At 49.5% G+C, this 25,843-nt stretch overlaps 1 protein-coding gene across 2 annotated transcripts in view; it reads left to right on the top strand.

The window, feature by feature from the left end:
- The first annotated feature begins 2,074 nt into the window (after positions 1–2,074).
- Positions 2,075–25,843, top strand: part of PRLHR (prolactin releasing hormone receptor) — a 54,507-nt gene continuing 30,738 nt past the window's right edge. The window contains exons 1-3 of one of the 2 annotated variants that reach the window (XM_047701422.1): positions 2,075–2,343; positions 8,770–8,949; positions 14,511–14,642. The gene's annotated coding sequence lies outside the window, so the exon portion shown is untranslated. Of the gene's footprint in view, positions 2,344–8,769; positions 8,950–14,510; positions 14,643–17,379; positions 17,434–25,843 lie in introns of those variants that run through there. The other variant, XM_047701423.1, reaches the window with a different exon arrangement.

The following is a 25,843-nucleotide window of genomic DNA, read 5'->3' as shown; positions in this document are numbered from 1 at the left end:
TTTATTTGAGAGGCAGTGAGAGAGAGCATGAGAGGGGACAGGGGCAAAGGGAGAAGCAGGCTCCCTGCTGAGCAGGGAGTCTGATGTGGGCCTTGATACTGGGACTCCGGGATCATGGCCTGAGCCGAAGGCAGCTGCTTAACCAGCTGAGCCACGCAGGCGCCCTGGAGCTTTTGTGAAACAAGGTGGTGGACATTTCTTCCTGCTCCGCATCTTCTCTCTGGGCAGTAAAAGGAGACATCGCAGGGGATCCAGGATGGAATAACCTGGCATGGGGTCCCTAGGAGCCCCCGTTCTTGATCTGGCCTTGTCCTTGACCCGCCCGGTTGGCACAGCCAGGCCTCTGGTCCACGTGAGCAGGTGCCCCCGCGCGGCTTCCAGCGTCTCTCTGGTTACCAAGCCTTAACGAACTGCAAAACACTTCCCCCCCCACCGCTCTCCTCCGGCTGACTGTAAATTGCTCTTGCCCTGGTGCCCGACACAGTGAAAACCGCATTTCCAGTCCCCAGGAGGCGGCAGTAGGAGTGCTGCGGCTGCAGCCGGAGCCGGCAGGGAGGCCCGGGGCCCCCGGAGAGCGGGAGCCTGAAGGGAGGGGCGGGCCATGGGCACCTTGTGGGGTCATCGTGGGCTCTAACAGGTGGGGATGGGTGTCTGGATGTCCTGGTGTCCTGATGTCTGGAAGGAGCCCCTCGAGCAGGACAGTGACACTCAGGCCTCAGTTTCTGTCTCTAAATGAGGTCATGTAGGAGAACAGCCCCACTGAGCGAGTCCTTGTTCCAAGCTCTGTGTCACCTACCCTCACCCAGCGCTGGGAGGCACCCCATTTTCCACATGAGGTCCAGGGCTGGTCCCAGGCAGAGCTGTCTGAGTTGAGAGGGGCTTCTGCTACACCATGGTCCTGGGGAGCCAGCGGGCCATCACCCCAGGTCTCCCGGCACCAGCCCCAGGGCCATTGCTTCTCCAACACTGCTCCATCCATGCACCCGTGCCTGGTACAGCAGCCCCAGGGGGGTACCTACTTGCAGGGGGAAAGTTGGAGGGCTGTATGGGGCCTTGTCATGGGTCCCCTGCCACCTGGCAAGACAGGAGTGGGAGAGCTGGTGCTGTGTTAGCTGCTGTGAGGTTTCCTTCTTGACGTTGTGTACCGGGTGCTGGGTAGCTGCTTGGTTCTTAGGAAGAAGGCAGATCTCAGTACTGCCCCTTAGGGCAGTGTAGTTGTGGCCTGCCTTTCCCCCACCCATACAGGGGCCTTGCACTGGAGGCGCGGCTAGCGGTCATCCCGGGAAAACCAGGGCGGCTCTGATCCATTTCTTTCCTTTAAAAGTTGTTATCACATGCCGGAGAACGACAGCGGTTACGATGATACTGTCTGGCCAAAGTCCACTATCCAAGTTGCTTTTTTAACTTTCTCTTCTTCGGGCTAAAATTAGGTGCCTATTTTCCTTTAACTCAATAAATAGCCACTGAGCAGCCCCCATGGATTAGATTAGGCGGTCTCCATGGTAGTCGGTGTGTCTACACATCTTATTAGACCCATACCTAGGCTGCGGGCTCATAATGGAAGTCCTTGGGAAAAAACAGTAGCTTTCAATTGCTGCGTGTGTCTGTTGCCAGGTGTGAGCTCGGCATCTTGTATACACGATGGCATTTAAGTTCCAGAGGAGTCCTAGGAGGGGGCTACTAGCATTCCCAATCCCATTTTACAGAGGGGTAAGTGGGATCCAGAGAAATTTCAGTAGCCCATCTGAAGTCCCCCAGCTGCCAGGGCATAGAGGTGTGGTCCACCTTGGGTGTGTCCCCAGAGGCTGTGCTCCTAGTCCTGGGCCACCCTGAGGACCCCGGAATGGGAATGGGGCTCTGAGCCACCTCGGCTTTACAGAACACTACACAGGAACCAATCATTTACCTCCAAAAGCCTGCTCGGGCTGGCTCACTCTGCAGCTGAAATGCTTTTTAACTCTTTATGGCCACCCTCGGAGTCTAATTGGAGCCTAATTGGCCCTGATGGGCAGTTAAAGATGTGATTAATGGAACAGAGGGCGAGTTAGCACTTAACTGCACTGTGGGCTGGCAGTGTGGAGGCTGGTGGGGCTGGGAGCTGGGAAGGAGGTGATGGAAGGGCTCCGGACTTTCGGTCTTCGAGCTCCTGTTCTGCCCTCCTCCCCTTTGTCTGCACAGAAACAGAGAGGGATGAGTGTGGGCGGCAGGGAACCAGAAAGGACTTGAGAGGCGGACACAGCCGAGCAGCCTGAGCCATCTTGGGTTCCCCCACAGCTACCCCAGGATGGAGGAACTCACCCTATTCCCCATTTCCAGATGAGGAGCGGAGGCTCAGAGAAGCAGGTACCCAGGGTCGCCCAGCTGGTAGGTGGCAGAGCCGAGATGGCCGAACCGAATCAGAGCCGCACCTGAACTGTTCCCTGCACTGTCATCCCCGCTGGCCGGCGGCCACCACGCGGCAGTGGACCCCACACCAGTAGCAGAGCTTCTTCCTGAAGGTCCCACTGAGCTGAGCCTCCCTGCCTGGCTGGCACCTACTCCGCAGGCTAAAAGGGCTGCAGGATCCCCGTCCGCTTACGTGCAGCTGAGACCCACCCTGCTGCCAAAGCTCGGAGCCTTATGTCGACCTGCCCCCAACCAGCTGAGGTCTGGCACCACATGTCTGCCCCCCCCCCCACCTCCACGAACGTGGCATGCATCAGAGCTGGGTCGAATGCCTTCTCCCGACATGACTTTGCAAGGGGTCCTTGGCCAATAGGCAGCCCCTCTGTCTTCTCGCTGGCAAGAAGAGGGGGGTTCCTGAGCTATGGTGTGCACAGCTGGTACCTAGGAGGCTTGTAACTCCCCTCACCTCCACGACCCCGCTACGATTCTGATTCTGTAGGTCTGGAGCAGGGCCCGGACACCTGCATTTCAGCCACGTGCTCCAGGTATCTCGAAGGCACGTGGGGCCCACCACGTGTGGGAAGGGAATGCAGGCTTGATCCGGTCTAAAGTTTGAATTTCCATGTGGTCTAATTGAAGGCTGATTCTTAGTCACCCTTCAACTTTTCTCATCCAGGGCTAAAATTAGAATCCCCAGTGTGGTTGACCTTTTCATTCACCTGTCACCATGCGCTGAACACCCACTCTGGTGCCAGGACCTGGGCTGGGGAGCTGACAGGGACACAGGGCGGTCCGCGTCCCCCTGCTATAGGGTTCTCATAACAGAGCCCTTGGCAATAGCTAAGAGGAGCGGAACCATCGGGGGCCCAGGAGGTAGGTACATGTGTCCTGTTTTCTGCACTTGACAGTGCTTTTCTCTGGAGTGTTCTCAGCCTCCCCAGACAGGGGCTTGGCCCCGGCTCCCTCCTCCCCTGCCCCGTGAACCCCACTGCAGCTCAGCATGCACAGACCACGTTCGGGGGGCTGCTCCGAACCCCCCACCCCCGGGGGAGCCTGCTGTCTGCTGGCTCACTCACAGTGGTGTGACAGCCCAGTTAGCTGGGGATAGGATGGGATGGGGGTGGGAGGTGCTTTGGAACGGAGTCCCCCAGAGCCCTCCGCAGTCGAGGGCTTTATTAATATAGATTAATGAGCATAAACAGGATTCTTGATTTCCTCAAATAAATGGATTTTGAGTGGTTACTCCGGCAACGAGGCCTACTTCCATTCATTATCCAGGGGAGGGAGAGGGAGCATGGAGGTGTCTCTCCTCTTATCCTTGTGTTTCACAGTCTCTGAGTTTGGGGTGGGGAGAGCAGGGGTGGTGTGAGGAGGGATGTCATTCAAGGGGCTCCGCTGGCCTCTTGGTATGAGGCCAGGCCCTGTGAGGAAATAAGGCAGGTCTTGTGTGAACTCCTAGGCCCCCAGTTCTGGGCCAGTGGGCCCATCACCAGGGGCCACGAGTGTAGGCAGTAATGGTTTGGACATCGGAGGACACACAAAGCTTTCTGTGGAGCACCAACAGGACGTGTCGTGCCCAGAGGTTTCTCAGCTGCCCGTGGCACTGGGGGGAGGGTTCTAGCTGGGAGTCAGGGTACTTTGTGGAGGGTGTCCCCGAGATACCATCTACCCTCCCTGCACGAGCGGAGCTGGGTAGCACCGGGCCACCCTACCAGCTGCTCAGAATTCTCACGGCAGACACAGTGCTGACCCGGCCTGAGCAGTGACACCAGGCTGAGGCCAGCAGCCCATCAGACGGAGAGCAGTCTTCGGGCTCAGCTGGGTTTCTCACCCTCACCGTAGCAGCCCCCCTTTCTTGGGCACTGCCTGATCTGTTTCTGCCTCCCAGGAGCAGAGGGAGGCTCAGCGAGGGTTGGGCGCTGGTGCGAGGTGGCACAGCCCGCCCGCACAGTGCAGACCCATGGGGTCGGCTCCAGAGCCCACGCCCGTCACGTGAGTGGTCCCTTCAGCTCTTTGTTGAGTGTCTGTTTTGTGCAGGTGCTGTCCTTGAAATCAGGGAGAGCCTAAAGCTGCTGAGCACGTGTCTGGGACCCCAGCGTCAGTCCCATCCCGTCCCTCTGACCGCCGTCCCCAGGGAGGCAGTCGGTGTCCCTTGGTCAGTATCACGCACCCACTTCATGCCCCCACTTCAGCTTCTGGAACGTGGCAGAGGTATGGTCTTCAGAAGCCTCCTGTCGGGCTCAGATGGGGAAATGGCAAGGGAAGAGCTAACGGCCCTCGCCGTCCTCCACACTCGCCCTCTGAGCCAGGCCTCCGGGGAGGAAAACCTGCAGAGGCAGGTCCGGGTCCTGCAAAGGAGCATGGCTGGGCTTCTCGCCTGTCCTGGTGGGGAGTCTGTCTTTCCAGGCAGTACTTGGGCGCTTTCTCATTGTCTTCGACTGGCTCTCCCGAAGCCCTCCGCAGGACAGCCTTACCGCATGCCCACTTGTGCAGGCGCGAGGACCCACAGCAGCAACTCATCTGCAAGGCCCTGCGGGGACGCAAGCTTCCCAGAGCCGACTGTCCTGTGGACTCTCGCCCCTTCTTCCCTCCCACCCTCCCCAGCCTTTTTTCCTCCCTCCTTCCCGGCTTCCCTCCCTCCTTCTCTCCTTCCTCTCTCCCTCTCCCATTCCTCTTTCTTTAACTTGATCATCTTTTCGGGAGTTCAGCCTGAATGCCTTGCACACCTCTACCCCTCATTACACAGCACACCATGTTGAGCACAGTTCAAATCTGGCTTCACGATTCTTAGCTGCCATGCCAGAGAGGCGATGACAGACCCAAGAACCGGATGCGTGAGAGCAGTCACGTCCGCTACCGTACCTACTTGGCGCGTGTGGCTATTTCATGACGATGCAATGAAGCATTCCGTTGCTCCCATGCACCAGCCCCCTTCCAAGCAGTCAATAGTGCTGTACGGCCTGGTGGCTTCCATCTTGCAGGAAGGTTCCTGGGACGGTGCTGGTCTGGAGGCTGCCTGGGTGGGGAAATGATGGAGGGCTTGGGGCGCGAGGGAAGCCAGGTGTGCCTTCTCTTGGTGACTGTGAGGCCAGTGGCTCTGGCTTGGCTGCTGAAGCTCGGCGTGTGCCTGGAGCCATGAGGTTGGTGGTGGGGCGGGGGGATGGAGGCCAGGCAGGCCCACAGGAGACGCCCACCTCCCAGGATTGTCAGGAGGATCACAAGTCCCAGTACCTGTCTCAGTGCTCTCCTCGTGCCCATCAGCGCTGGGCACCTGCAAGGTGCCTCTTGACCCTGTCTTCTCCCTCCCTCTCTCTTTCTAAAAATGTTGTGCCCCAGATCCCCTTACCTTTTCTTTGTCCACCGATAACCAACCACATTAATCAGCTTCGTGTATTCTTCTGTATTGAAAATAGTGAATAAGCAAATACATTTGTATATTCTAATTCATTCCCCTCCCTACACACTCCTTCCTCTTGCTCAGACACCTCTCCCCTGCAGTCGGAGGCCACGCCCTCTCTCCTTTTCTCTCAGTGGCGGTGGCGTGGCATCCCTCCACACTGACATGCTTGGCTGGTCCCTTACCCATGAACATTTGGGGGCCTCCTCGCTTTGCCTGATATAAACAGGCAGCAGTGAAAGTCCTGCACGTCTGCCGTCTGGACCATGACCAAGTTCATCTTCAGGATTAATGTCCAGAGGTGGAATCGCTGAATAAAACAGGACGTTGGCTGGCTTGCGGCAGCTCACCCTGCTCAGAAGTGGTAACAGTCAGCTTAGCCCCCTGCTGGCCCATCTGAGCCTGCCTGTCCGCCCACAGCCCCACTGCAGGGCGCGCTGCTAGCTTTCTGGCTTATTCTCAGTCGGACAGGCAGACGGTGTATCTCAGTCTAGTGTGATTTGTGGTTCTCTAATACTGACTAGTCTGAGCATCTCCTTACGTGGTCAGGGGCCCTTTCTGTTTATGTTTCCTTCATCGAATCAGCGTTGCTTTCTTCCTGATAATGGACTGAAGCCCTCTTTTTCTCCTTCTTATTTGGAAAAAAAATTAAAAATGCAGGATAGTCTGGAGAACAGTTCGAGCAAAGCTCTAGAACCGTGCTGTCCCACAGAACTTTATGGGAAGATGGGAACGTTCCAGAGCTGTGCCCTCCCGCAAGGCAGCCCCGGCCAGGGGTACCTCTTGAGCTCTCGAAATGTGATTAGTGCGACTGAAGAATTGAATTTTAGGTTTTGTTTACTTTTAGTGCATTTCAATTTCAAGGTCAGTAGCCACCAGTGGCTAGTGGCTCCTGTACTGGACGTCGCAGGTGTGAAAGCATTGATTTGGGTAGCCGGCGGGGCCCTGCTCCGGGACGCTGAACCATTCTCAGTGCTTCAGGACCCTCCTGGACACAGGTTGTTTGCTGCCACGAAGGCCGTGCAGGCTGCAGTCACATAGCAGTGACTTTGAATAGAATGTTAGGAGGGCGATGGAGTTGGTAGCCAGGGTTTGAATCTAGGCCCCGCCCCTTCCTAGCTGCATAGCCTTGAACATGTTACTTGACCTCTCTGAGTAGGCTTTCTAACCTGTGAAATGGGGTGCGGGGGTGGGGGTGTATCACTAGCATCTGCTTTTAAATGTTTGAAGATTAAAAGAGATAATTTAGTAAAGTGCACTTGAACCCCGGCAGGGGCCAAGCCCACAGGAGGTACAGTCACAATTTTCCAGGTTCGTCCTGACCCCAGCTCAATTAATGAGCCAAGAGGAGTCCCAGTGCTCCTGGTGCCTGGTGGATATTTTCTAATTTTTCTTCCCTAAAACCCCTAAGGCATAGCTGTTGTCCTTGGCCCCAGTTGGCAGGTAGGCACAACGGGAAATGGAAACAGAGAGGTTAAATAACCTGCCTCAGGTCACACAGCTAGGATGCGGCAGTCTGGGCTTCAGACTCAGGTCTTGTTCCCTCCGGAGTCAGCTCCACGAACCACCGTGCAAAACAGTCTGGTTGACAGGCGGCTTCAGCATGTGTTCTCAAAGGCAGTGGCTCTCAAGGTGGTCCAGGGACCAGCAGAATCAGCATCATCTCACAAGGTGTTAGAATGGTCAATTCTTGGGCCTCAGCCCAGAACAACAGAAACTCTGGGGAGGGGCCAGCCACCTGTGTTCTGAGAAGCCTCCCACGTTGATTCTTGGGCCCTAGAGCTTGAGAAGTGTAGCTCGTGGTGGGGCCTTCAAAAGGTTGGCTTTGAGTTCCACTGGAGTTCACAGCTTCAGCTGTCTCTGCTGGCCCCATACAACCCCCTTCCCAGCCCAGCGTCTCCCTCTTGCCCTGGCAGCCCCGATCCATGTTCCTACAGCGCCCTCCTCTCCAGGGCTGCTTGTGGACGTAGAGATGGGTGGTCAGTGAGGGCTAGCCCGGCCCCTGGCCCCTCCGCTGCTGGTCCAGCTCCAGGATGGGTACCACGAACCTACTGTCTGCAATGGGGCTTGCTTCTCGGGCTGTTCTCTGCCCAGTAAGTAGCCCCATGGAAAGCAGGGTGGACAGCGACGTTACTACTCTGTCATTTGCAAAGGGCTGCGTCTCTGGCTGATGACTCAGTGTGACTGACTGTCAGCCTCAAATGACAGAGATCAGGGGTCCTGATGAGAACGCCTGCCACCCCCGGAGCTCCCAGACCCTCAGGGGAACAGAAGGGAGGAGGACATGGAGGGATACGGGCCCCAGACAGCCTGGGGAGGCTCTGGTGCTGTCTCTGCAGAGCTCAGAAACTGGGACCCTGGGCCTCATCCCAGGCTGGGAACTCAGACCTCCAGCACCAGCAGCTGGGCGCTGAGTGTTTTTGGAAATGCCCTCAGATGATTCTTATCCCATCCTTGTTTTACTGAGATATAACAACTGACATATACCCCCATGTTAAGTTTAAGGTGTGCGGTGTGACCGATGCACGCCTAGATCACAAAGCAGTGACCACCATAAGGTGAGTTCACGCAGGTGCCGCCCCAGTTACTGTTTTTGCTGGGGCAGTGAGAATGTTAAAGGTCTACTCTCACAGCAACTCACAAGTGCACAATCCAGAATGGTTAGCCGCCGTCACCAGGCTGCATGCTAGATCCCCAGACCCTACCCGTCTTCCAGCTGGAAGCTTGGAGCCCTCGACACCATCTCCTTCGTGCCCCTACCTCCCAGCTCCTGGCAGACCCCAGTCTACACTCTCAGTTCCTACGAGCTCGGCTTTTCTGGATTCCCCATCTAAGTATCGTACAGTATTTGGATTCTCCGACTATTTTACTTAGCATAATGCCCTCAAGGTCCACCCGTCCTGGCAAACGGCAGGATTCCCTCCTTTTTTATGGATATCTGTATCTACCCCGTTTTCTTATCTGTGGATCCACCAATGGATCCTTAGGTCGTTCTCGTGTCCGTGGCTACCGTGGACAGCGCTGCAATGGACGTGGGGGTGCAGGATGCTTGCGGGAGAGTCACTTCACGATCCTGCTGTGCAGCCACGGCTGGAAACCACTGAAGAAAAGCAGCACGTCTCACCCTTGAAGAGAGGCTGGGATATCCTGGAGATGCTGTTTCAGAGGTGGGTCCTGGCTCAGGACTGTGAAGTTGCACCCCGGTATCTGATTTCAGAAGAGTCACCCATCACTTAGCAATGACCCCATGTGTCTGCATCAGCAGCTTTTCTGTTTGATTCGGTGACGGTGCTATTTGGTAGCTTATTAAAGGGCAGTTCATTTTTGCTTAGGAGATTTCATCAGCAGAAAGACAATTACCAGCACTTCCTTAGAGAATTTTAACATTTATGCTGATTTTCCATGTAAGGTATTTTCGATTCATTTGCGTGACTCGATATTTGGCAAGATGATTCTCAGGGAATGGACTGTTTATGGTGTTCAGGTTAAGCCACTGCTTACGGAGCAGGGTTCAAAGTCTTTTGGCCAGCTCTGGGGAGAGAAACCACACAGGTAGGTCTTGGGTGAGCCCCTGACTGTCCCAGAGCAACCCCCACCCCCAAAGTTATCAGGCTCTGCCTTCACTTCGTTTACTTTTGGAGAATCTACTGCTAAATGTGTTTGAAAACTCAATCTTCTTATTCAAATGCTGTCGTTGACAGCCAGAGAAATATGAGGCTCAGAGAAGTTAAGCAACTTGCCTAAGGTAGCATAGCCAGGCCATTAGACCAGAGAGATGCTGCAGGCCCTCCATTGCCAACCCACCAGCAGAGTCCAGCCCATGGTCCCCCACAATGCACCAGGTGGCTGGTGCACCCCCAAGCAATCCCTGATGCACTCTCCTGGTGGTGGGATCCCTGGGTCACAGCAGGACTGCCCAGAAGAAACGCAGACTGGGGGCATGAGCTGGGAGGTTGGGACCCAGCACCCTCACTCTCCCACTCTCCTAACAGCATGACCATCTCCTCCTGTCCTGTCTCCTCCATGGCAGTGCCAAGGAAGGGTCAAAGGTCGTTTCTTAAGACCCATTGAGGCATTCGGAGGCCAGAGAACAGAGTTGCCTGTGCCTGCCCTTCCTTTGCTGCCTTGTTCCTTCAATATCCTCCAGCTGCTCTGAACACCCAAACGCTTGTTGGGGAGCAGAACACACTGTTAGGAGTTTGTGGGCTCCGGGCCTCTGCCTCAGACTAGTCAGTAACTTTCAGGTCCATTGCGCAGATGAAGCAACTGAGCCCCAGAGATCAGTCTGGATTGGAGGGAGGCAGGTCTGAACCTTGTTTGGGGTGGAGGGTTGGGGCTGGACTAGTGTTTCCAGCTGTCCCTCACATCTGGCCATCCCTTCCCCTCCTCTGGCCTCTGGCGGATGGCAGAGTGAGGAACAGGCTGGACAGAGAGGGTGTCAAAAGCTAAAAATGGAATGAAAATGACCAGGAACCTTCTGTTGGGGTTTTGGGGATGGAGCTGCGGCTGGGGCATGGGGCTGGACCAGTACCCCCATGGCTGAGCTCTGATCCACAGGGTTGGAAATTTCCTGGAGATTGGGATCTCCATCCTCCTGCGGGGGAGGGGTCAGGTCCAGGCATGAAGTCATTGCGGCTGTAGGAGGCTGGAACTTCTCTGGCATCTGCTCCCTTTGGGTGCCAGGCCTCCAGCCGGTGTGTAAAGAGCCACACCAGGCAAGTCTGCCACGTGCCCTGTGTCCTCTGAGAGCTGATGAGGACTGTGGCTCCTCCCTCCCGTGACCACTGACCGGATGAAAGCATCCGATGTGGGTGCCATCACAGCAGCATCTAACAGAGGGGCTGCTCGTTCCCACCCCAGTGAGATGCCCATGCCCCTAACTTGGGACCTTCTGCACCTTGCCCACCCGTCTGGCTCTTACTGCATCATGCTTGAGAGCAAGTGCAGGGTTCGACTCCACTCCCTAACTGGGCAGTTCCCTGAAGCTGTCAGCATCTCCGCTCCTGGTCTGTGCAGGGGGACGGTATCAGGACCTGTCACATACAGACAGATGGAGCGTTACCTGAGATCGTCTGTGTGAAAGGTTCAGGATGCTGCCTGGCACACAGTAGCTGCTCAGTGAGTGGTTCTTGGTCATGGTGCCATCTGGGGAGTGGGGAGGGAGGGGGCACCTAGAGGCAGCCCTGGGGAGGGGCGGGGTTGGGGCTGCTGTCTCAGCTAGGAGGAGGAAGACAGGGACAAGGACAGAGGGAATCAGCTGGAGGGCGGCAAGGCCCCCCCCCCCCCCCCCCCCCCATGGCAAGGTTTTCTAGGCTGGCCAGGCCCTCCTGTCTTGGGTTCCCCACTCTGGAGGCTTTAGGGACCAAGCCAAGGACAGGCACCCAGGCTTTAAAAGCACGTGGGCTGGGGGCTCAGTCGTCCTACCTCAGCATCCTGCTGATTTTTTCCACAGCCCTGGTGAGGGGAGCTGGGCCGCTCATGCCTTCTCATCCAAGTGGGATTTTTCTATTTCTGAGAGGCCTGTGCTGGGCAAAGGCAGCTGTGGTGGGTGTGGGGAGGGGGAGGGGTGGCGTTTCAAGCAGCCGGCCTGGGGGATGGTGGGGGGCACACTTTCCCAGCCATAATTTGAAAAATTGAGCTGAAAAACAGTCAGACCTCCCGTGTGACTCAGCCCCATTATCCCTAATCACTCTGAGAATTCACCAACCTCTGCCCCACAAGTTCCTGCTGCAGGGCTTCCAGAACGCTCCAGCTTTGGGGTGGGGGAGACCAGTAGGGGGCGGCTTACAGCAGCAGGACTTGCTCCTGAGCCCTCAGAGGAAGACACTCCTACTCCAGGAAGGAGGCCCCCGGAGAGGGGTTCTGGTGGCGGAGGGGTTGGGGGGGGGACAGTGTGGCAGGGGTCTTCCCTTCTCGCCCCAGAGCCCAGAGCCCGAGGGGATGTGAGGAGATGTGGGCTCCGCAGCAGGGGCTCTGCGTGGGGCCTGGCTCCTCCCGGCTGGAGCCATTCCTGGTCTCACATCCTGGCAGGCTCAGGCTACAGCTCTCAGGAGTCCCTGCCCTGAGACAGAAGGCATGGCTTTGACACACGAGAAGCCTCCATTTCAGAAACATTTAGTATATGCTGAATAGAGGCATTAGAAATGAGGAGGCAGCCCTTCCAGGGAAGGACTCTAAAAGATGTCCACTATACCCTATCATGTAAAAAAAGCAGTTTATAAGACGGTGTGTAGAGTATTGTCTTAGGCTGCCCCGGCTGCCATGACAGAATGCCGTGGGCCGGGCGGCTTCTGCATTTGCTTTCCCACAGTTCCGGAGGCCGGGGGTCCAAGATCAAGGTGCCGGCCAGGGTGGTCCCTTTGCAGCCTCTCTTCTTGGCATGCGAAGGGCTGTCTTCTGCTTTGTCCTCTCTTACACAGGATGCCAATCCTATCAGAGCAGCAGCCCATAGCCTCATTCAACCTTAACTACTTCTTTAGAGACCCAGTCTCCAAACCCAGCCACACTGACCGCACTACGACTTCTGGGGGGCGGGTCCAGATGTCCAGACTGTAACAAGGAGGATACTCCAGAGCCGGACCTAACAGGCTCCAAACAGCTGCTCTGCTTGCATGGTGGGTCGCTTGAGTGGGGAGTGATGTGAATTCTTTGAGGTCCTCAGTTTCCCCTCCTGAACTCCTGGGGAGGTTGTACCTCTGCCTCCCACCTTCCAGAAGGGTCATGAAGATGCCGACAACCATGAGGCTGGGAGAGAGCCTTGCAAATGGTTGGGGACCCTGAAACGAGAGGTCGTCTGGTGAGAAAGAGCTGGGAACCGTGGGGGACCCCCGCCCCGTCAGGCTCACCTGTGGTCGGGAGGGGTGTCGACAGAGATCGTCCCTCCCCTCCACCCCACTACTCTTCAGGTGCAGCACAAACACAAGCGTCTGAAGGCTGGGCTGGTCCCCTCGGTGGGGGTGGGGCTGGGTGGGCTGGGGAGGTTGCCATGGGCCACAAGCACCGGGAGTCTGTAGGCCCCACCCCCTGCGCCAGCCAGGGAAATCAGCTGTTTTCTGGACTTACTGAATTATCAGGACGAGATGGAAATTTGACTTGTCTGCTGGTAGGTAGCTGATTAGAGCCTTTAAAACTCTAGCAAACCAAATCCAAACAGCCCAGATTGGCCGCTGCCCAGCAGCTCCTGACCTCAGTTGTCAGAGTTGCTGCTGAGATGGTTGGGGGAAGGGGGTCATCAGGCTCAGAAAGGACAAAGTTGCTGAAGACAGAGGGTGTTGGAGGGCAGAGGCCTGAGTCCTGTATCTGGAGGGCAGAGGCCTGAGTCCTCGCGTGTGTGGGACAGCCCCCACAACCAAGAACTAACTGGCCCCAAATGTCAGTAGTGCTGAGAGCGAGAAACCCTGACATATATGGGGTTGGGTGAATCTTTCTTGTTCGGGGCTGTTCTATGTGCGGTAGGAGGCACACACAGGCGTGCATGCCCACACGCACACAGGCACACACGTGAGCACCCTTAACTCAGAGCCAGGCACCTGGGGGTTATCCCTCAATGACATCCGAGGCCACCTCTGTGTCTGGGAGACAATCAGGCCAGCAGCAAGCTGCCTGCTCCTTGTTCGGAAAGCAGCTCTACGAGCTAAGATGTTTCTACATGTTTAGTGCCCTCCCTGTTTGTTCTCAGCCTCTCTAGGAGAAAAACACGCCCCAAATATTGGTCATTATCATAGTGACAAGGTTCCTGGGGAGATTGTATCTAAAATGTTTTTTTTTTTTTTAAATTTTATTTATTTATTTGACAGAGAGAGATCACAAGTAGACGGAGGGGAAGGCAGAGAGAGAGAGAGAGAGAGAGAGAGGGAAGCAGGCTTCTTGCTGAGCAGAGAGCCCGATGTGGGACTTGATCCCAGGACCCTGAGATCATGACCTGAGCCGAAGGCAGCGGCTTAACCCACTGAGCCACCCAGGTGCCCCTATCTAAAATGTTTTATCCCAAGTGTTATCAACTGGGTTCCTCAAGAGAGAAATGAGCTCCTTCCCATTTGGAACCCAATTCCCTCCCTGTCCCCGCCCCCCCACTGGGATGACACCGCCTTCTCACGCAGAGAGGGGAGGCTGTGGCCGCAGGTGCACAGGCTGGGCTGTCTCGGGCTTCGAGTCCTTAACAGCTTCCGAGGCTACTTCTCCATGAACCAGCAATCTCAGGAGTGTGTCTGCCATTTATTATTTGATTAGTCTCTCCAAGGGCATCTTAATTTGTCCTTCCCAGGCACGTACTCTAGCCAGACGGTTTGAGAAATTATGTCTCTGAGTCTGCTATAATAAGACAATTATTCTGGCAGCGTCCCACACCATGGCAATAAGTCCTGAGCTTGGTCAAGGCCTTAATTTCCATCTGGGGTGAGGATGCACGGAAATTTTGAGAAGCCACAGCTTTCAGACGACCAGTGTCCGGAGGGAAAACTCAGGCAGGGCCTCGCTTCTGGGGCGAGGTCTGTTCCGTTGGTCGGTGTGTGTACTGTGGAGACCTGGGAGTAGTGCATGGGTAGCACCTGGACCTTGGAACACAAAGAATAGAGCTGGAACCGCAGTTCTGCCCTAAGTGTGTGCCTTTGGGAAAATGATTTAACTCCTGGGGGACTCAGTTTTCTCATCTGTAAAGTTGGGTGCGTGTCCAAGGGACACTGGTTGTTTATCTGCTGTTCAGTATCTCCTTTCCGTCCTTCGGTAACAGGTCCTTGACTTTCTTGCGGGCAGCTCCCATCTCCACCATGTGCAGTACCAGAGGGACGTAGATCCAGGTGTCCTGCCCTCCCCCGGCTGGAGTGATCGTTTGACCATGGTGGCCCAATCAAAGCGCCTTCAGGTAAGGACAGCCTCAGAATGACCAGCGCTCTTCCTCTGGTAGCTGAGCCCGGACAAGACTCCAGAGCGAGTCCTGCTTTTCCTCAGACACCTGGATGTGTCCAGGTTCCAGGCCCCCTTCTGATCCTGTTTCTCTAGCATTCTTGTCGCTCTCGTGAGCTAATCAATCTCCTTCTAGCAGATTCCTTTTTGCTGAACTTCTCTGGTTAGTTTCTCTTGCTCATAACTAAAGAGCCCTAAGTTACCACAGGTTTGTTGGGAGAAGGGAGAGCGGGTCTCCCGGTATAATTACGTGCCTTCCTCAGAGCTTGTATACGTGGGCACTCGGCCAGCATGACTGTCTCCTAGAGCAGCAGGATTTATTGACGTGGAGTTTATAAGCTGAGATAAGTCCCAGTGTGAGGACTCTCCTCTTCCCTGCCTTGGTGGGCCTGATCTCAAATCCTTTTCTCACTCCCTTCTGACTCCTCAAGGTGAAGGGAAAGAAAGCTCAGGGAGGGGACCATGGATACTGAGGTGTCTGTCCCTCCCTCTAGCTCTGGAGGGGGCAGAGGGCTGGGGGGTGGTGCCTGTCTATTTCCCCCCAGGACACCAAACCTGCCCCCCCCCCCCGTCTCTCCCCATCTCAAGGCCAGGAGCAGAAGCTGTGAAGCCCCAACCCATCCATTTGCCTAAACCTCGGAGGAGGCAGGCTATGTGCCCCCCACCCCCAACAGCAGTCACTGGAGCCAAGTGGGACAGCGAGCACCAGAAGTTCATTGAGTTGAATTAAACGTGCAAAATCACTTCCCAATCACTCACCTCCATTTCTCAAAAACACAAATCCATTTTGTGAGAAATTAAATTCCACAGAAAAGTAAGCACAAAAAGAATATAACCAACACCCATACTGTCACCACTTAATAGTTGTTAACATATTATCCTATTTTCTTACCTGCTTTAAAAAAAAAAGTTTATTTACTTATTTTTAGAGGGCGAGAGAGGGAGGGAGGGAGAGAGAGAACAGGGGTAGAGAGGAGCATGGAGATAGGGAGAAAAGCAGACTCTGCACTCAGCGCAGAGCCTGATGTGGGGCTTGATTTCGTGACACTGAGATCATGACCTGAGCCGAAATCAAGAGTCAGAGGCATAGCCGACTGAGCCACCCAGGTGCCCCTTTATGTTTTTTTTTTTTTTTAAGTAAATATTAGCAATGGATAAAGTTTTTTCTATCTTCCTCGTTCCATTTCTGTCCTCCATGCCCTTGAAGTGACCTCCAGCGAGGCTGCTGTAGACCCTTCCGCACATAGATAATACTCAAACTTCATTTTAACTTCTGTATTCACTGTCTGAATAGACCCCTTTCTGCTGCGCTCTTCCTGGACATTCAGGTGGAATTTCCCCCAATTCTGTGAGCGTGTTCGTGCACCTGTCTTGTGTGTCAGCTCCTGTCAGAAACGTTTGGTGTGCATTTCCAGCTTTACCAGATCCTGCCAGATGCCACCACTGTGCTCTTCCCTCCGTGCTCTCCCTGGCTGATCCCGCCCGTGGGGCCTCCTCTGGTCAAGCCCAGGGGCTGCTGACCAGCCTCATCTTCTCTAACGACGACTACCTTCCTGGTTTCTCCCCGCTAGTTCTTCCTGCTTCCCTTCTGGGCTTCTCCTCTCCCCCACCCCCAGCCCCACAGGCTCTGCTGTTCTTTTCTGCCCGGACTCTCAGTTCACAGAGAGAAGCAGATCTGGCTGAGTCTTGTCTCATCTGGCCAGCATGAAGTTCTTGAAGCATTCAGAATGTGAACCCTCGGCCCCCAGGGGCCCCCAATATCTTACTCCAGCCATACTGATGTAACCCTTCTAGCGTCCGCCGTGGAGACGTAGGTTGGCTCATTCCACTTCGGTTTCAGTTTCCTTCGGGGATAACTTCTTCCACGGCAGAGGCTGGAAAGCTAAGATCAGTGTTTTCCTAACTCCCTGCAGGTGTGGCTGCAGAAATGAATCAGAGTCACTCAACCAGGTGCATTTCTTGGGATCTGAATTCAGAACTGAGTCAAGTGGGAGATTCGCACCTGTTTTGCTGCAGTGTTTCCATCAGGCACAGTGGAGCTTGGGAGCGGGCAATTCTAGGGACAGCTTCCTGACCCCCAACCACTGGCGGTGTAGACCCGGAGCCAGCGTCACTTCCTGCGTCCACAGCTTCTTCCTAGGCAGAGGGAATAATTCCTTTTCCCTGGTGAACCAGTTCTGTGAAGTTTTCTTGGAATCTCTTCTTAGCCTAGAGGTTATTTATTCTTGATTCCTGGAATTAGAGCCACTTCTGCTTAAACTAGCTAGAGTGGTTATTATTGTATGCAACGGAACCCCAACTGATAGGGGTCCCGAAGGAGCAAGGTTTTGGACCCCTGATTTATTCCTTTACTTTTTCTGAGAGCACATTCTGACTTTACTTTTATTCATTTATTTATTGAACCATCCAAAAATACGAATTAAATATCTCCTAGGTGCCTATGACTATGCTGAACATGATGGATACAAGACCGAGACAAGATGGTACCAACCAACACCCCTCTTCCAGTCTTGGGGAATGCTGTTCTCCTGTCTTCTAAACTAGGAACTACATGTATGTCTTTGATGCCTTTTTTTTTTTAAAGATTTTATTTGTTTATTTGACAGAGAGAGCACAAGTAGGCAGAGCGGCAGGCAGAGGGAGAAGGAGAAGCAGGCTCTCCACTGAGCAGGGAGACCGATGTGGGGCTCGATCCCAGGACCCTGGGATCATGACCTGAGCCAGCAGCCGTTAACAACTGAGCCACCCAGGTACCCCTGATGCATCTTTTTTTTTTTTTTTAAACAACACTCGCTGCCACCCTCCCCATGGCCCCTCTGTACGTTCCAGCTTCACAGTGAGCTTCAATTAGTCATTAGTTAGATGCTATAGGACCCAGTGACCCTATCCCAGTGTATCCCTGTGCAGATGAAATGACAGACAAGCCACGAGGAAGGAGGCTGCTACACGAGAAGGTCACCTGTGTTTCTGAGGTTTCCAAAGGGCAACGGTAGCATCTGTCCCCCTACTCCAGTGAACTGGGTCTAAGACAGCTGATAAATTGCTGCTTTTTCCCCAAGACAAAAGGCATTGTCAGCCCAGCTGACAGAAATAGCTGCTTCTCTCGCAGCCAATTTGGAATCACATCTGGGAAGGTTTAAACTAACCAAACATTTTTTTTTTTTTGTATAAATGGATGTTCTAAGTGTTGAGATATGTCTTGTGCCAAGAAAGGAAATGAAAATAACCCCACAGAATATCTCTGACTTAAAATGAGTCAGGGCTGCTGAAGGGACATACACACTTTCTTAACTTTTTCTTTTTTAGGATGAGAGGGAGCTTGTGAATTATTTAATCTAGACTTCAAGATAAATTTTGCAAAGGATAAAGAGGGGCCTTTCATAATAATGAAAAAGGCCAATTCATCAGAAAATATAACAAGCCTAAAACTATATGCTACCAATAACAGATTCAAAACACAAGAGGCAAAAGTGACAGAACTAAAGGGAGAAATAAATCTATCATAGCAGGAGATTTTATTACCCCCCACTCCATAACCGATGGAACAAGTAGACTAAGCATGTGGAAGATATGAACAAAACTATCACTTTATTTAAACTGGTTGACATTCATAGAACCTCTGCCCATCAATAGGAAAACACACATTCTTTTCCCTGCAAATGGAAGATTCTTCAAGATAGATCATATGCTGGACCACAAAACAAGTCTCAGTAAATTACAAAAAGTTAAAACCCTAAAAACCATGTTCTCTAACCAAAATGGAATTAAACTTGAAAATAAAAAATGAAATATCTAGAAAACCTCTAAATATTTTGGAAATTAGGCAACACACTTTTAAACAATCCATTCGTCAAAGAAGAAATCAAAGGAGAATAAGTAGCATAAATTGAATGAATAATCAGTTTCCTTTTCACTCTCAAAAGCAGAGTGACAAAATGATCTGGTCTGCCCAGGGCTATCCCAGTTTTATTACTGGAAGTTTCATGTCCCAAGAAATTCCCCGGTTCTGGATAAACCAAATTATTGGTCACGCAGTGAAAGGTTTGCACTCACTATTAAGTTAGGTGGCCGCCTTAGGCATAGGGCTTCTCTCTCTTTCTTTTCCCCAGTTTTATTGAGTATGGTTGACTAATAATTGTATGTATTTAATGTATATGAATTGATGCTTTGATAAATGTATCCATTGTGAAATCAGCACCTCAATCAAGCTAATTAATATACCCATTACCTCACATAGTTACCTTTTCTTTATTTATAGTGAGAACAGTTGAGATTAATTTCATTTTCTCTATCTATTCATCTGTTGATGGACAGAGTTAAGTTGTTTCCATATCTTGGCTATTGTACATAATGCTACAATGAACATGGGAGTGCAGATATCTCTTGGAGATCCATTTCCTTTGTATGTATACTGAGAAGTGGGATGCTGGATCACAAAGTAGTTCTATTTTTAATTTTTGGAGGAAATTTATATTGTTTTTCACAATGGCTACACAAATTAAATTCTGACTAACAGTGCACAAAGTTCCCTTTTCTCCACATGCTTGACAACATTTGTTATCTTGTCTTTTGGCTGATAGTCATTCTAACACGTCTGAGGTGATATCTCATTGTGGTTTTGATTTGCATTCCCCCAATGATGAGTGATACAGAGCATCTTTTCATATACCTATTGGCTGGTTGCATGTCCTCTTTTGAAAAATGCCTATTTAGGTTCATTTGCCCATTTTTTAATTGGGTTGTGGGTTTTTTTGCTATGGAATTATATGAGTATTTTGGCTATTAACCCATTATCAGATATATGCTTTGCAAATATCTTCTCCCAATCCATAGATTGCCTTTTTGCTTTTTAAATTGTTTGCTATGTAGTAGCTTTATAGGTTGCCACAATCTTGTTTATCTATCTTTGCTTTCGTTGCCAGTTCTTTGGGTGTCGTATCCAAAAAAAGTGTGCCCACACCAATATCAAGAAGCTATCCCCTTTGTTTTCTTCTAGTAGTTTTATAATTTCAAATCTTATGTTTAGGTCTTTAGGGGTACCTGGGTGGCTCAGTTTTAAGCATCTGCCCTTGGCTCAGGTCAGTGGGGGGAGTCTGCATGTCCCTCTACCCATCTCCCTGCTCGTGTTCTTTCTTTCAAATATATAAATAAAATCTTTTTAAAAAAGTCTTATATCGATTTTTTTAAAAGATTTTATTTATTTATTTGACACAGAGAGAGATCAGAAGTAGGCAGAGAGGCAGGCAGAGAGAGAGGAAGAAGCAGGCTCCCTGCTGAGCAGAGAGCCCGATGTGGGGCTCGATCCCAGGACGCTGGGATCATGACCCGAGCCGAAGGCAGAGGCTTTAACCCACTGAGCCACCCAGGCACCCCCTTATATCGATTTTTAAAAAATTATTTTTATTAACATATAATGTATTATTTGCCACAGGGGTACAGATCTGTGAATCACTAGGCTTACACATTTCACAGGACTCACCATAGCACATACCCTCCCCAATGTCCATAACCCAACTACCCTCTCCCTAACCCCCACCCCCCCAGCAATCCTCAGTTTGTATTGTGAGATCAAGAGTCTCTTATGGTATGTCTCCCTCCCAATCCCATCTTGTTTCATTTTTTTCCTTCCCTACCCCATAAACTTCTTACCCTGCATCTCAAAGTCCTCATATCAGATTGCATGATAATTGTCTTTCTCTGATTGACTTATTTCGCTCAGCCTAATACCCTCTAGTTCTGTCCACGTCATTGCAAATGGCAAGATTTCACTTTTTCGATGGCTGCATAGTATTCCATTGTGTGTGTGTATATATATATATATATATATCACATCTTCTTTATCCATTCATCTGTTGATGGACATCTAGGTTCTTTCCATAGTTTGGCTATTGTGGACATTGCTGCTATAAACATTTATGTGCACATGCCCCTTCAGATCACTACATTTGTATCTTTAGGGTAAATACCCAGTAGTGTGATTGCTGGGTCGTAGGGTAGATTTTTTCAACTTTTTGAGGAACCTCCATGCTGTTTTCCAGAGTGGCTGCTCCAGCTTGCATTCCCACCAACAGTGTAGGAGGGTTCCCCTTTCTCCACATCCTCTCCAGCATCTGTCATTTTCTGACCTGTTTTTTTAGCGATTCTGACGTGTGTGAGGTGGTATCTCATTGTGGTTTTGATTTGTATTTGCCCGATGCCAAGTGATGTTGAGCACCTTTTCATATGTCTGTTGGCCATCTGGATGTCTTCTTTGCAGAAATGACTATTCATGTCTTCTGCCCATTTCTTGATTGGATTATTTGTTCTTTGGGTGTTGAGCTTGCGAAGCTCTTTATAGATTTTTGGATACTAGCCCTTTATCTGATATGTCATTTGCAAATATCTTCTCCCATTCTGTCAGTTGTCTTTTGGTTTTGTTTAGTGTTTCCTGTGCTGTGAAAAACCTTTTGATTTTGATGAAGTCCCAATAGTTCATTTTTGTCCTAGCTTCCCTTGTCTTTAGCGATGTTTCTAGGAAGAAGTTGCTGCAGCTGAGGTCAAAGAGGTTGCTGCCTGTGTTCTCCTCAAGGATTTTTTTTTTTTTTAGATTTTATTTATTTATCTGACAGAGATCACAAGTAGGCAGAGAGGCAGGCAGAGAGAGAGAGAGTGAAGCAGGCTCCCTGCTGAGCATAGAGCTGGATGCAGGACTTGATCCCAAGACCCTGGGATAATGACCCGAGCCAAAGGCAGAAGCTTTAACCCACTGAGCCACCCAGGCTCCCCCTCCTCAAGGATTTTGATGGATTCCTATCTCACACTGAGGTCTTCCATCCATTCTGATTCTATTTTTGTGTGTGGTGTAGGGAAATGGTCTACTTTCATTCTTCTGCATGTGGCTGTCCCAATTTTCCCAGCACCATTTGTTGAAGAGACTGTCTTTTTTCCATGGACATGTTTCCTGCTTTGTCAAAGATTAGTTGACTGTAGAGTTGAGGGGCTATTTCTGGGCTCTCTATTCTGTTCCATTGATCTATGTGTCTGTTTTTGTGCCAGTACCATACTGTCTTGATGATGACAGCTTTGTAATAGAGCCTGAAGTCTGAAATTGGGATGCCGCTAACTTTGGTTTTCTTTTTCAACATTCCTCTGTTTTTTCGGGTCTTTTCTGGTTCCGTATAAATTTTAGGATTATTTGTTCCATTTCTTTGAAAAAAATGATGGTATTTTGATAGGGATTGCATTAAATGTATAGATTGCTTTAGGTAGCATAGACATTTTCACAATATTTGTTCTTCCAATCCATGAGCATGGAACATTTTCTCATTTTTTTTGGTGTGTCTTCCTCAATTTCTTTCATGAGTACTTTATAGTTTTCTGAGTATAGACTCTTTGCCTCTTTGGTTAGGTTTATTCCTAGGTATCTTATGCCTTTGGGTGCAATTGTAAATGGGATCAACTCCTTAATTTCTTTCTTCTGTCTAGCTGTTGGTGTATAGAAATGCAACTGATTTGTGTCCATTGATTTTATATCCTGATACTTTATTGAATTCCTGCATGAGTTCTAGCAGTTTTGGAGTGGAGTCTTTGGGGTTTTCCACATAAATTATTATATCATCTGCAAAGAGTGAGAGTTTGACTTCTTCATTGCCAATTCAGATGTCTTCAATTTGTTTTTATGTCTGATTGCTGAGGCTAGGTCTTCTAGAACTATGTTGAATAGCAGTGGTGATAGTGGATATCCCTCCTAACCCAACCTTAGCAGAAAAGTTCTCAGTTTTTCCCCATTGAGAATGATATTCGCTGTTGGTTTTTCATAGATGACTTTGATGGTATTGAGGTATGTATCCTCTATCCCTACACTTTGAAGAATTTTGATCAAGAAAGGATGCTGTACTTTGTCAAATACTTTTTTCAGCATCTATTGAGAGTATCATATGGTTCTTGTTCTTTCTTTTATTAATGTATTATATCATATTGATTGATTTGTGGATGTTGAACCAACTTTGCAGCCCAGGAATAAGTCCTACTCAGTCATAGTGAATAATCCTTTAAGGTACTGTTGGATCCTATTGGCTAGAATTTGCTGAGAATTTTTGCATCCGTATTCATCAAGGATATTGGTCTGAAATTCTCCTTTTTTTGATGGGGTCAGTCTTTGTCTGGTTTTGGGATCAAGGTAATGCTGGCCTCATAAAATGAGTTTGAAAATTTTCCTTCCATTTCTATTTTTTTGGAAGAGTTTCAGGAGAATAGATATTAATTCTTTAAATATTTGGTAGAATTCCCCTGGGAAGCTGTCTAGCCCTAGGCTCTTTGTCGGGAGATTTTTGATGACTGCTTCAATCTCCTTACTGCTGCTTATGGGTCTGTTCAGGTTTTCTATTTCTTCCTGGTTCAGTTTTGGTAGTTTATGTGTCTCTAGGAATGCATCCATTTCTTCCAGATTGTCAAATTTGCTGGTGTATATTTGGTGTATAATTGTTTGTATTTCTTTGGTGTGGTTTGATTTCTCCTTTCATTCATGATTTCATTTATTTGGGTCCTTTCTCTTTTCTTTTTGATAAGTCTGGCCAGGGGTTTATCAATCTTATTAATTCGTTCAAAGAACCAGCTCCTAGTTTCATTGATCTGTTCTACTGTTCTTTTGGTTTCTATTTCATTGATTTCTGCTCTGATCTTTATTATTTCTCTTCTCCTGCTGGGTTTAGGCTTTCTTTGCTGTTCTTTCTCCAGCTCCTTTAGGGGTAGGATTAGGTTGTGTACTTGAGACCTTTGTTGTTTCTTTTTTTTTTTTTTTTTAAAGATTTTATTTATTTATTTATTTGACAGAGAGAAAGATCACAAGTAGGCAGAGAGGCAGGCAGAGAGAGAGGGGGAAGCAGGCTCCCTGCTGAGCAGAGAGCCCGATGCAGGGCTCGATCCCAGGACCCTGAGATCATGACCTGAGCCGAAGGCAGAGGCTTAACCTACTGAGCCAAACACCTTTGTTGTTTCTTGAGAAAGGCTTGTATCACTATACACTTTCCTCTCAAGACTGCCTTTGCTGTGTCCCAAAGATTTGGAAGAATTTTGTTTTCATTATCTTTTGTTTCCACGAATTTTTTCAATTCTTCTTTAATTTCCTGGTTGACCCATTCATTCTTTAGTAGGATGCTCTTTAGCCTCCACGTATTTGACTTCTTTCCAACTTTCCTCCTGTGATTGAGTTCTAGCTTCAGAGTGCTGTGGTCTGAAAATATACAGGGAATGATCCCAATCTTTTGGTACCAGTTGAGACCTGATTTGTGACCCAGGATGTGATCTATTCCGGAGAATGTTCCATGTGCACTAGAAAAGAATGTGTGTTATGTTGCTTTGGATGGAATGTTCTGAATATATCTGTGATGTCCATCTGGTCCAATGTGTCATTTAAGGTCTTTATTTCCTTGTTGATCTTTTGCTTAGATGATCTGTCCATTTCAGTGAAAGGGTTGCTAAAGTCCCCTACTCTTACTGTATTATTGTTGATGTGTTTCTTTTCTTTCTTTCTTTCTTTTTTTTTTGTTATTAATTGGTTTTTATAGTTTGCTGCTCCCACGTTAAGGACATAGGTATTTAAAACTGTTAGATTTCTTGTTGGGCAAACCCTTTAAGTAAGATATACCCTTTAAGTATGATATCCTTCCTCATCTCTTATTATAGTCTTTGGCTTAAAATCTATTTTATCTGATATAAGGATTGCCACCCCAGCTTTCTTTTGATGTCCATTAGCATGGTAAATTGTTTTCTACCCCTCACTTTATATCTGGAGGAGACTTTGTGTCTAAAATAAGTTTCTTGTAGACAGCATATCGATGGGTCTTGCTTTTTTATCCATTCTGATACCCTGTGTCTTTTGATTGGGGCAAATGGGCTAGAGGCCCATTTACATTCACAGTAACTATTGAAAGATATAAAGTTAGTGCCATTGTATTGCCTGTACAGTGACTGTTACTATATATTGTCTCTGTTCCTTTCTGGTCTACTACCTTTAGGCTCTCTCTTTGCTTAGAGGACTCCTTTCAATATTTCCTGTACAGCTGGTTTGGTGTTTGCAAATTATTTTAATTTTTGTTTGTCTTGGAAGCTTTTTATCTCTCCTTCTATTTTCAATGACAGCCCAGCTGGATATAGTATTCTTAGCTGCATATTTTTCTCATTTAGTGCTCTGAATATATCATGCCAGTTCTTTCTGGCCTGCCAGGTCTCTGTGGCTAAGTCTGCTGCCAATCTGATATTTCTACCATTGTATGTTACAGACTTCTTGTCCTGAGCTGTTTTCAGGATTTTCTCTTTGTCGCTGAGACTTGTAAGTTTTGCTATTAGATGATGGGATGTGGACCTTTTAAAGGGGGTTCTCTGTGCCTCCTGGAATTTGATGCTTGTTCCCTTTGCCATATTAGGGAAATTCTCTACCATAATTTGCTCCAATATACCTGCTTTCCCTCTCTCTCTTTCTTCTTCTTCTGGGATCCCAATTATTCTAATAATTCTAATTTGTCTTATGATATCACTTATCTCCTGAATTCTCCCCTCAAGGTCCAGTAGTTGTTTGTCTCTCCTTTACTCAGCTTCTTTATTCTCCATTGTTTGGTCTTCTATATCACTAATTCTCTCTTCTGCCTCATTTATCTTAGCAGTCAGAGCCTCCATTTTTTATTGCAGCTCATTAACAGGTTTTTTGATTTCAACTTGGTTAGACTTTAGTTCTTTTCTTTCTCCAGAAAGGATTTTATTTCTCCATAAAGGGATTCTCTAATATTTTCCATGCCTTTTTCAAGCCCAGCCAGCACCTTGATAATCATCATTCTGAACTCTAGTTCTCACATATTACCAATGTTCGTATTGATTAGGTCCCTAGCCATCGGTACTGCCTCTTCTTTTTTTGTGGTGAGTTTTTCTGCCTTGTCATTTTATCCAGATAAGAATATATGAAGGAGAGAATACAATACTAAAAGGGTGGCAAAGACCCCAGAAAAATATACGGTGACCAAATCAGAAGAGACCCAAAACCGGGGGGAGAAGAAAGGGGAAAAAATAAAAATAAAAGAATAATATATATATATATATATATATATATATATTAGACTGGTAAATAGAACAGAGCCACCCACTTGATTCTGGGTGTATTCTGGTCTCTTAGAAGAAACTACCTCCCAA

Source organism: Lutra lutra, chromosome 14 (genome assembly GCF_902655055.1).
Source record: "Lutra lutra chromosome 14, mLutLut1.2, whole genome shotgun sequence".
NCBI classification, from domain to species: domain Eukaryota; kingdom Metazoa; phylum Chordata; class Mammalia; order Carnivora; family Mustelidae; genus Lutra; species Lutra lutra.
This window is presented reverse-complemented; position numbering and strand designations above follow the sequence as displayed.